Source organism: Egretta garzetta, unplaced genomic scaffold (assembly GCF_000687185.1).
Source record: "Egretta garzetta isolate BGI_Z169 unplaced genomic scaffold, ASM68718v1 scaffold330, whole genome shotgun sequence".
In the NCBI taxonomy this organism is placed as follows: Eukaryota; Metazoa; Chordata; class Aves; order Pelecaniformes; family Ardeidae; genus Egretta; species Egretta garzetta.
In genome coordinates this window covers 250,035-260,342 of record NW_009258275.1, presented here as the reverse complement: position 1 = coordinate 260,342, position 10,308 = coordinate 250,035, and the positions used below count along the sequence as shown (strand labels likewise).

At 51.0% G+C, this 10,308-nt stretch overlaps 1 protein-coding gene across 3 annotated transcripts in view; it reads right to left on the bottom strand.

Annotated features, from left to right (window-relative positions):
• The window catches only part of SSH1 (slingshot protein phosphatase 1), a 36,241-nt gene that overhangs the window by 25,095 nt on the left and 838 nt on the right, over nt 1–10,308 (bottom strand). The window lies entirely within an intron of this gene.

The window sequence follows — 10,308 nt, the reverse complement described above, 5'->3', positions numbered from 1 at the left end:
AAAAAAAAAAAAAAAAAAAAAAAAGAAAAGTAATATTCGCTTTTCTCAAAATTAGTTGCAATTTTACAAAGGCACGAACATGGCTCCTGGTTCCTTGGGGTTTATGGCATCTTCTGCTCAAATAATTTCCAAACTCATAAGGTGAGAAAAAAAACCAAGGCTTCCCAAACTCCACAAAATTAAACACACTTCCCTTTTCCACCAGCTCCTTTCATACGGAGGAAGAGAACTGATTCCTCCCCCTGCCACGTTCTTCCCCCCGCTTTCTGCTCCATCTGGAAAAAGCCCAGCCATCTCAAGGCAGTTTAGCAACACGAAATGCAGCCCTGGAGAGGGGCCTCCCTGGTGCACCCCTCGGCCGCGGTGCCGCAGCTCGGGGACCAACCGAGCAAAGTCCCCTCGGATGCTCCCGCAGCCCAGCCAGCCCCTCAACGTGCCAGAGGGTGGATTTTAAGACAGGGCACTGCTGCGGCGAGCCAGAGGGCCACCACGCAGTCATACCGAAATAGCAACACAAACTAAACTGGAAACCAGCACATCAAATAGAAAGGAAGATGCGGGGAGAGAAATAGCAGGAAGACGAGGCGGCAGCTGCGCGGCCCCTGCTTCCCAAGCCAGGCCGACAACTAAAGCACAGCGACTGCTTGCTTGGGCTTGACAGCAGGCACATCAGATAGCGCTTCCTGACCGAGAAAGGGGCCTTCCGAAAGGGGTCTGAGCGACACAAAACAGCGCCAGGGGAAAACGAACTTCAAAGCTACTCACTCGCATGCTACTGTACAAGCTGAGAAGCAGAAATGAGAGCCTCTAAAAGCAGCAGCAGGTCACTTCTCAGGCTTTTCAAAAAAGGACTTTGTGTGTTTCCAAGTGGCCTCTGCGCCGGGTCATGCACCAGCCACGCAGAGCCCAGCGACAGAGGAAGATGAAATGAAACATAAAGGAATCACCTTGACAAATTCAGCTGAGAGTATCGCCATGACCATCCCGGCTCGGCTTGGCAGAGAGCGTGCAGAGGGATGAGCAGAGAGCTCCCGGGCAGCAGGACTGGGAGAGACCCAGTGTCAACACGTGCAACACTGTTTTAAAACAAATTGTTATCACATACACGTGTAGACTTCATGATACGCCGATCAACTGAGCTGTGGTCAGAGCTGCAGGTGCATCTGCAGTTCTTTAGCGGTGCATCTGCTGTTCTTTAGTGGTGCATCTGCTCTTTAGCACTTGCTAAAGTTGGCGAGAGCTGCCAGCATTGCTTGGATCGTGGTGCTCTGCCTCTGCTGAAATCTCTGATGCAGGCAGCTACCTGCAGGGCAACTCCTGGAAATGTTTGTCTTCTGAAATACTATTTTATTACCCAAAAAAAAAAAAAAAAAAAAATGAGGCAGGAAAGCTCTTTCTGTACTTGTGGCTATGTTAGCATGCAGCTTTGATGGGCTATAAAAAGCCATCGCTCTCAGACTTCCTAAGCTGAAGACAAGTCACCCCAAGAAGAAACCCAAAACTTAAGCTGCAAACCAGAGCAAGGTCCGACGTTCCTTCAGACGCACGGAGAACACCTCCCCTTCCTCAGAGGCAGCCGGGGCACTGTCATGCAACGGCAAAAAGTTGCCTGCAAGGGGGCCAAGCAGCAGCCCCTGCTGAGGCGGGGGGGGGGGTGTCTTGTAATGCCTCCCCGCGGGGGCAAACACCCCCCCATCTCTTTCAGAGGAGAGCAAGACGGTCAGGCAGGCAGGAAGACCTGGCAGGCTTCGCTCTCGTGTTTTTAGCAGCGCAGCAACAAAAGGGGGAGTCTGAGCATGTATTGTTCGGCTGAAAGGCGTGGGCCACATCCACAGCGCAAGAATGCTCCGGAGGGTTTGAGACACTGCGGGCCATTCACAGCGCCAGATACAAACCCTCCTCGAGCACAAAGAGGAAAAAGAAAAAAACCAAAATCAATCATGAAGCACACAAAAGCTGATTTCCTAACATAAATAGACTGCTGATGATGTGCCTCCAGCCGCTCCGGCGCACCGGGTGAGACGATGCGTTGGGCTCGAGCAAGCCATCGCCCCAGCCCCGCACGGAGCCAAAGCGGACCCCACGCTGGGGTGGAACACAGCTCCAAGGGCAGAGCACGACCCGGGCTGCGCCTGCAGGCAACGCAGGAGCAGCTGGGATAAAAACACCAAGAGAAAGGGCAGGAAGAAGGAAGCAAACAAATTAGCAGGATTGCTCCCTGTTCCAGCAGACTGGCGCAAAAATAAGTTAGCAGAACAGCTCCCAAACGGCCAGGAAAGAGAAATTCTAGGAATCCCCAGTACTTGGATGGTGAAAAGCCAAATAAAATAAGAGATTGTTTCACAAGGAAAAAGAAATCCTTTTTGCTCATCCCATTAATCACAGAGTTCAGAAAGGCACGAGGCCGATCACAGCATCACCCAGCTATGCGATGCGCGTGGAACAGTTTGAATCACAGCGAGCATTTCTGAGATTCCCACCGAAACATGATGTCATTTTTGTGATAGCCGCTGTCTCAGGAGGCTGGGGCCAGATCCTCTCTGAACCTCAGCCTTGCACGACTGCCCATTCCCATTCGGCTGCTACCAAGAAACCCCTCACTCTTAGGTGGACCATTGACCCTGCAGAGACCCCCAGCACCCCTGTCCCCAGCCCTCTGCGGCAGCCCCACGACCGCCTGCCCTGTGCGAGGGCTGAGCAATGTTTCTCCATACAGCTACCCAGGGTGGCTCGCGCTGGCCTAGACTCACGGACTCAAAGGGCAAGGCTAGGAAAGGTGGCAGCCAACGCTGCGAGAGGCATATGCAGAGGTCCCAGCAATCAGCAACAATGCTCTTTTCCAGCCCAGCACACCCTCTGCCATGCAGCATCCTGGTGGTCTGAGGGAAGCCAGCTATTCCCAAAACACTGGCTCCCTTCTTCCCCCACACTAAAAAGACCCAAAAGACACCCTGTGTTTTCCTACAAGTCACTTTTTTGGATGTTGCTGTTGCCATGTTACTGCCACAGTTAGGGAGGAGGCCAGACGACAAGCCCGGGAGTGCTGGGGAGGTGTCTCGGAGACGTGGTCCAAGCTAAACGAGAGGTGGGACGACGCCGGCCCCCAGGCTCCTGCCATGGAGGGCACATCAAAGGCAGAGCCTCCCGCCCGCACCCCCCGGGCAGGAGCCGATCCTGCTCCCAGTGCTGTTGCCATGTTACTGCCACAGTTAGGGAGGAGGCCAGACGACAAGCCCGGGAGTGCTGGGGAGGTGTCTCGGAGACGTGGTCCAAGCTAAACGAGAGGTGGGACGACGCCGGCCCCCAGGCTCCTGCCATGGAGGGCACATCAAAGGCAGAGCCTCCCGCCCGCACCCCCCGGGCAGGAGCCGATCCTGCTCCCGTCCTCCTCCCCAGCCGAGCTGTCGGCACATCGGCCGATCCTCCTGCATTCCTCCCATCAACTCATTGTTTTAATCCTTTAAACTATTTTATTAAGCCACCCCATTTCACCCACTCAGCAGTGCCTCCCGGAGACAGGCCAGAGAAACAAGTGGAAACTCTCCAACGGCGCCACTGGAAAAGAAAAGGAAGGTGAATAATAGTTTCAAGGATCAAGAAAGCAGCTTCCAAGCGGTGCGCGCGAAGGTCAGCCAGGACGCAGACAACAGCATGGGAAGCACGACTGAGAACCCTACAGGCAGCGGTGGCACAGCAACCCAAAAAACAGCTTAGCTGCTGGGTTTCAGAATGACTCCAAAAAAGGCAGCAGAGTCCAGGGAGTACTTGACACGTTGGTAATGCGTAAAAATAAATTAAAATAAAGCTAGACGGATCATGTGGGGTAAAAGCAGAGTGAGAAAAGTTCTAGCTCAGCCCCGACACCCCCTCCAGTGTTTAGCTAGACCACAGCCTGCCCTCCCAGCTCCCCCCAGGGTATGCAGCGGGGAGGAGGCACACCCCAGAAATTAGGAGACTGCCAGCCAGGGGCAAAGCTACCTCAAGACAGCAAAGTGTTGGTAAAAGCCTCAGGATCATCCTTCTTTTTCCCCTGCCACTCCAAACCCATCTTTTAGAAGCAGAATCGGCGTTGCAGAGAGAAGCACATATCTGTAGTGCAAGCGGCTTTGCGGGGCTGGGAGGGAGATGCCCACACGCAGGCACGCTGCAAGCAGCCCCACAGGCAGCTGTCTCCGCAGGGATGCGAGTGCTGGACGTGACCGTTTGGATGGCAGACAGGGCAAACAAGCAACCTAGCAGCTTTCTGGTAAATCTGAAAGGGACATTTTGTCCTGTTCCCTGCATTTCTGGATGCCTTGGCCCCCAGTGCTAAGCCCCGGAGGTCAGCAGCATGCCACCACAGATCCCCCGGCAGCTGCCTTCACTAGCGGTTCTTGCAGCAAGGATTTCTTCAAGAAGCATAGGGGAGCTGCTGTGGCTTTGGCAGGTTTGTCAGTTTGGCAAGTCCCTCTGCACGGGGTCTCTGTGCTAGCGAGATGAGCATCGGGCACAGACTCCAGGTCCTACACAACAAATATTACACCGGGACTGAGACTTTGGGGAGAGTTTGATGCAATGGGCAATAAAACCTTGGTACACCAACAGAAGGGTGAGGACCAGCTGAGGTGGCTACGAACACATAGCACAGCGGCTGCTCCGCAGGCATGGCCCGCGTTCCTGCTCCTGTCCTGGGAAGGAGGCAGGGAAACCTCCCTCGTGGCAAAAGAGAAACCTCTGTGCTGGTTGCAGGGGGAAGCTGTCTATGCACATAAGCAGCTCCGGCAAAGCCGTCACCAGTTCATGTCCTGCTTACGGACGTCCGTACCTCACGTTACAGAGAGCTGCTGCAGATCCGTCTGGGCTGCGCCGGCTCAACAGCGCTGATTTCTGCCTGGACTGCAACTCTAAAACTTTCCAGGAGGGAAGCTCTGCAGAGGAGAGACCTTCTGATCCCAGATAAACCTAAACAACTAACGGGTGCCGTTTGCATCCTAATCCATTTGAGGCTGGGCTTATTTTTGGCTTATTTCGCTCTCTGGGGATGCTCCCGAGGGATGTGTAAATGTTTGGGAAACAAAAAAACTCAAGACTCTCTTCATTAAAAGTAAAGCCATGCCTATGAAGGTGTTGGGCCCACTGCATGTTCTCCAAAACCATCTGAGGAGCACTTGTCAGGCAGACCACAGCCCTGACTTGTATGAGAAATCCCTGACTCACAGATCTTGGCAACCAATTATCAAAGATTACGGTATTTAAAAATCAAGAGGCATTTGGAACCAAAATATTTTTCTGAACTGGCTCCAACACCTAAATAAACAGTAACCACACTGGCCTTTCACAGGAAAAAAAAAAAAAAAAAAAAAAAAAGAAAGAGTTCAGTGCAAAGCCAGTACTTTTGATAACAGGCCCAGTTGGTTTGGTTTTTGCCAAACTGCTGAGGTTTCGTGGAAAAAAAAAAAAAGAAAAAAAAAAGATTTATATACAATTCTGTAAAGGGTCTGATGACCACATCTTCAGGCTGGCAGGCCTCCTGCTGTTCCTCTACCTACATCCAAGCAAACTCCTCTCATTGCTCAACTTCAAGTCAGCAACAGTTTCCTGGAAAGGCCAGATCTTAAGTAAGTGTCAAGTCAGTCCATGCTTCCTCGGCTCCACGGTCTTTGTACGTCCCCACACAACCCACCACAAAATGTAAAGGCCTAATTATATCTCCAGCGGCTTCCCCAGCCACACCTACGGGCCAGAAAGTTACCGAGGGTCACGAGCCTGTGAATTTGCCTCCCCATTGTACGGAGCACGCTAAGGCAGGATGCTGCAGCCTTGCCAGGATGTGATTCAACGTCCTGTTTTGAACAGTTAATAAAGTCAGCAACTTCTACCCCAAGATCTCCCACCAAATAAGTGGGAGACAATAAATACCGCAGTGAGCAGGACTTGTCAAGTGTGTAATGAGCCACTGTCCCCATGAATAAATCCTCAAGGCATCTGCCCCGGTGTACCCCTGCCCCGTGCACCTTCCCAGCACCGTGACCACAGCCACTGAAAGCTGCAGATACAAGCCATTCACTCAGCGCTGCCTCCTGCAAAACATGCTCATAAATCCTTAAAAAAGTTAAAGAACGAGGTGTTAATACATAAATTTTGGTGCATTAAACTATAACATACAGCAAAGTATAACATATAAACATCCCCAGCCGTGGTGGGCACTCAGTGAGGCACAGGAGAGGAAACACGTGGCGGGATGGAGAAGAGCCTGGAGCTGCTCTGCCTCTTCAAGTTCGAGGCCAGTCGCAGCGCCAGCGAGGAATCTGGTTTTCTACAGCGACTTTAACCAAGCAGCCTCCTTCTAACGAGTCCTCTGGCATGTGCCAGCCGAGACGATGCTCTGTAAAGAGTCTGCCTGCAGCAATTACTCCTCCTGTTGATCACTGAGCTGCAAAGGGAGTTTTCATCAACCTGAGAGCTCCACCTAATTCCTGCAGCAAACGCAAACCCAAGTCAAACCAGTGCCCAATGCACCTCCGCTACATTCAAAAGAGAGAATCACTTTACTTCATTAAACTACAACAAAAAGAGCAGTAGCTAAAGGACAAGGGGTAATGGTTTTAAACTAAACCAGGGTAGGTTTAGACTAGATCCAAGGAAGAAATTCTTTACAATGAGGGTGGTGAAACACTGGAACAGGTTGCCCAGAGAGGTAGTGGAGGCTCCCCCCCCAGAAACATTCAAGGCCAGGTTGGATGGGGCTCTGAGCAACCTGATCTAGTTAGCGGTGTCCCTGCTCACTGCAGGGGGGTTGGACTAGATGATCTCTAGGGGTCCCTTCCAACCCAAAACATTCTATGATTCTATAAAGGAACTGTAGAGCTGGTTATCAAGTTTGTTCCTGATCAGGTAATCATGCAAAACACAAAGGCGAGCAAGCAAGGTGGAAAGCAAGGGGGACGTGGTGCCTCCTACCCATCACAAGCAGCCGTAGGTTCCTCAGAGCTCAAAAGCCATAAGGCTCTTACAGCTGAAAGGTTTTAACGCTGAGTAAAACCCAACAGACCTAACACTTTACTCGGAGTGTTTCAGAAGATGAGCTAAGAGTCATCTGCCAGGCTGCAGATGGGAGAAAGGCATGGATGCCACAGGATGGCATCAGCCAAGAGAGGAAGACCCTCAGTCTCCTCGTCTTCCTCTACCACTTCTCTGTCCAGCATGACACTGGATGCTCTCAAGGCAGGGTCTGTGCTTCACACCCGGCTGTGGCCGTGCAGCACGCAGAGGCAGCAGAGCAGCGAATGCTGTTGAAAGGCTCTGCAAATGTATACAAGCCTCATCCTAAAAACCTTTACCTCCCACAGCTGCTCTTGCCAGCTCTTAAAACCGGGTTTAGTGGTGCCAAACAAGAACAGTTCTTTCCACAACCATCTTCAGGCTTGATCAGAGACCAGAGACAGCTAACTCCCAGGCCCTTCTGCAGCAGGTCAACTTCCAGATGGAAGGAGATCCCTGTCCAAGGTGCCCAAAACCACTCATCTCGCCCCGTTTCTGGCCGCATTCAGACTGCGATTGGAAAGCCAGTAACGGCAAAGATTACAGAAGGACTGGCTAAACAAACTGACTTGTGTTTGTAATTAAAACCAGTGATTATCTTGTCGCATCTGCCAACTGCATCTGAGAGACAGCCAACACGCACAACACAACCGGCTTTGGAAAACATCTCTCCTTTGACTTGGTGCTCGAGAGCCAACCGACAGGGAGCGACAAAAGTCAGCCAGGATGCACCAAAAAGCCAAAGTGTGGGAAAAACTGCACAGACCCCTTTCTTCCAGAGCAGCCTGCTTGAAAAGAGCTCAGTTCTGCTCCCAGTCTCCCCCGCACTTGATATCATCGTCTCTGAGGTTGCTCTGAGCTGAAAGAGCTCGAGGTGGCTCTGCGATAAGGTGGCAGGCGCTGTGCACAGCAGGCTCGCGTTGAACTCAGTGGAGCCTGATCTTGTAAAACTTAAGGTTGAGCTTAACTCTAAGCTAACACATGCTCCCATGGACTTGATGTAACTGCACCAGCACTTTTATTAAGATTTGGGTGAGATGAATGTCTCAAGGTCCTGTGGATGCGCTGCATCATTAGGGAAAAAAAGGGATCAAGCCACAACACCCCGTGGCTGATCGGCATTCAAGAAGGAAGATTTCAGCAGACACAGATAACGCAGAGAATCAGACATGCAAGCTTTTGCCTGCACCGGGCCCGACTGGGCTGCTAGATCTGAGTCTGTGCTCTTACGTTTTCTTCTGCTACCCACTGGGGAGCAAAATGGGCTCCTGGCTGTCTGCTGGAAACAGTGTGGATGTTACCTTATCGAGGCTGCTGCAAAATTCTTGGAAAGTGAAAGCAGAGGAAGACTTTAAAGCACACTAATGTCTAAGAAAATGCAGATGGCAACAGTGTCTTTGAAAGAAAAGCTGAACCTAGAACACGTCCCCTCGGTCTGTTTTAGGAGAGAAGCTCTTCCAGGGAGAAAACAGAAAAGCAAAGCATTTTGGAATGACAGAAGCCATAAGGAAGGTCTGCTGCTCTCAGACCAGAGAGCAGGAAGACATGCGGCTGGGTATGAAACCATGATACAGACCCGTTCCTCCAAGAAAAAAAAAAAAAATCAGATCACTCCTATAACTGGATCCAACTCGAACGCAGTCTTGGATGAAAATCCTGGCATTTTTTGGAATGAATGAAAATATTCTGTTCAGCAAGCAGATGAATAAGTTATGCCATAAATGTGTAATAGCACATTCATCCTGTATCGATGTAACGCAGTTTGAGCTGGCAACAAGGCAGGGTCTTGATTCCAACAACCCTTCCGCAGAGTCAGGGGCTGGACTGCCGTCCCCGGCACTCAGGGCACATCTGACAAAGCACAGGCATCACCTACATCTCCACCGAGGCTAGATCAGGATTTAAAGATTCACAAATATCATCATAGCCAGTTCCTGCGGGTTTGGGTTTGTTTTTTTTTCAGAGGAGACCTGCCCTCAGCTGTTGGAGAAGCAGCACAAGGAAGTTGAACAATTCTGCCACCCCATGGGCACCGGGTAAAGTCTCAGCGAATTGATCCAGAGCAGCTACTGGTGAGAAGGGGACAGGACCTACCCACCTCCCCACCAGAGGAGCTTCATCTGTCATCCATACTGTGTCCACACCATCTATCGTCCAACACAGCATCCACATGTTTTCTTCAGTCCTGGGCGGTGTTTCCCCCTGAGGGCAGCAAAGGCTCTGCGCAGGAACCATCCTATTCTCAAAGCCTATCTAGTGATTTAATTACCAGATTCTTATCCTGAAAATCGTAGACTGAAGAGCGGCCCCAAGAGACTGAAGGTCAGAGGAAGCTCTTGGGATCTTGCAGCATTTTTCAATGGCCAGTAGAAAAGTATCAGCCTTCAAATGCAGTCTCACCACACCTAACCCCCATGATTGCTCTGGTACGTGATGGATGCACATGTCTGGCTTGCAAAAAGGCCAGAGAGACCAAAGGCAGCCACACCACCAGTGATCTCCCAACGATTTACCTTACATTGTCGTTGAGTTCATTTGCAATGATGAGGGATAAAGCTGTATTTCCTTTTCCAGCACAAGAGCCGTATACACAAAAGAAGAGGCTCTCATACTGCTTGGTTAAGGGTCACTATCTAATACAGCACGAGAAAAAGCACACGAATTAAGGACGCATTGCTATTTGTGACTTCAGCATGTCCCTGCTTGAGCCTTGAGTTGTACAATAAGCCCACAACCAAGCTGAGAGCAGAACCAGGAATCCTGAATTTTACTTTAACCGACACAAAATGCATTCTCCAGAAAATACGCTAACGGGTAACATTACAGACAGCCACTAAATGCCCGTACACAGGAGACCACACAGCAACCGAACTGACACTTCTGACCCACGTGTGTACAAGCAGGACAGCTACCGAATGCCAGGCTTCCCAGGCGGGCTGCAGCCATGACAAAGCACCCCCGGGACACAGGAAACGCAAGGCCTGAGACTTTCCTACTCAGAAAAGAGCAACTTTGCTTTTCTGCTCTCTGACTTTACTTGCAGGGGAAAGACGGTCTATAGCCTAACATCCACTCGCTGCTCCCAAACCCACAGGGTTAACCAGACCTCAAATCAGCTCCACGTTGTCCTCGTCTCACTCCGTCCGACTGCGACAGAAAACCCAGTGCCACCAGTGTCTCAGCTTTTGTATCTCTGCAACAGTAGGTCTCAAAGCATAAAATGGGATGGCAACAAGAAGCTCGAACTCCAAGTAGCAGCGTGAGTGGCTCTGCTTTCACCTGAAACCA